Raw genomic sequence first — 1477 nt, forward strand, 5'->3', positions numbered from 1 at the left:
GGATGGCTTTCTCGGAGGAAGGGGAGGGATACTTAAAGAAATTCTGACATATCAATTTTAAAATATTTTTAAATACAGCAATTTCTCAAAGACTATCTGGCCTACTCTCCTAATTCAATTCTGATCCCAGTTTACTGTCTATCCATAGTATCTATCCAAGATATATGTACTGGTAGACTAGCTCTCTATCCAATTGGATATAATCACCTGGACAATAGGCATTTTGGGGGGTCTTTTTCAAGAGGTGAATGGCGGATTCTTTCAATTTCTATTTTACCTTCTGGTTCTAGAGTATCAGGGAAGATTTCTTTGATAATTTCTCAAAAGATGATGTCTAGGCTCTTTTTTTGATCATAGCTTTCAGGTAGTCTAATTTTAAATTATCTCTCCTGGATCTTTTCTACAGGTCAGTGGTTTTTCCAATGAGATATTTCACATTGTCTTCCATTTTTCATTTTTTTGATTTTGTTTTATAATTTCTTGATTTCTCATAAAGTCACTAGCTTCCACTTGCTCCATTCTAATTTTTAGGCATTATTTTCTTTAGTGATCTTTTGGACTGCAAAGATGCCATCTTCGATGGTAGGAATGGAGACATCAAAAGTACCACCTCCAAGGTCAAAGATCAACACATTTCTCTTATCACCAAGCTTTTTGTCCAAGCCATAAGCAATAGCAGCAGCAGTTGGCTCATTGATGATTCAGAGCACATTGAGAACAACAATGGTTCCAGCATCTTTGGTGGCCTGACCTTGGGAATCATTGAAATAGGCTGGTGCTGTGACACAGTGTTTGTGACAGTCTTCCCAAGGTAAGCTTCAGCAATTTCTTTCATCTTGGTCAAGACCATAGAAGATGCTTCTCCTGGATAGAAACTTTTGGTTTTCCCTTTTTACTCCACTTGGACTTTAGGCCTGACTCATTTACCACAATAAAAGGCCAATGCTTCATGTCTGACTATATAATTGCATCATCAAATCTGCGACCAATCAAACGTTTGGCATCAAAAACTGTGTTGTTGGGGTTCATTGCAACTCGATTCTTTGCAGCATCACTAATTAAACGTTCAGTGTCAGTGAAGGTGACATAGCTTGGGGTGGTCCTGTTTCCTTGGTCATTAGCAATGATCTCCACTTTCCTGTGTTGGAAGACTCCCACACAAGAGTAAGTGGTGCCAAGATCAGTGTCAACTGCGGGTCCCTTCGACATGGTTGCTGGGGAGTCAGGGGTGGTAGCTGACCACTGTGGAGGAAGCTGCACTGAGTAGCTAATTCTGTTTTTTAAGACATTCTTTTCCTCATTGGTTTTTTGGATCTCTTTTGCCATTTGGGTTAGTCTATTTCTAAGGTGTTGTCTTCTTCAGTATTTTTGGGTCTCCTTTAGCAAGCTGTTGACTCATTTTTCATGATTTTCTTGCATCACTCATATTTCTCTTTCCAATTTTTCCTCTATTTCTCTTACTTGATTTTCAAAATCC

At 38.9% G+C, this 1477-nt stretch overlaps 1 pseudogene; it reads right to left on the minus strand.

Moving 5' to 3' along the window:
- Positions 1-527: 527 nt before the first annotated feature.
- On the minus strand, positions 528-1209 carry LOC118842073 (annotated as a pseudogene).
- Positions 1210-1477: the final 268 nt, after the last annotated feature.

The sequence above is a fragment of the Trichosurus vulpecula genome, chromosome 3 (genome assembly GCF_011100635.1).
Source record: "Trichosurus vulpecula isolate mTriVul1 chromosome 3, mTriVul1.pri, whole genome shotgun sequence".
NCBI classification, from domain to species: Eukaryota; Metazoa; Chordata; class Mammalia; order Diprotodontia; family Phalangeridae; genus Trichosurus; species Trichosurus vulpecula.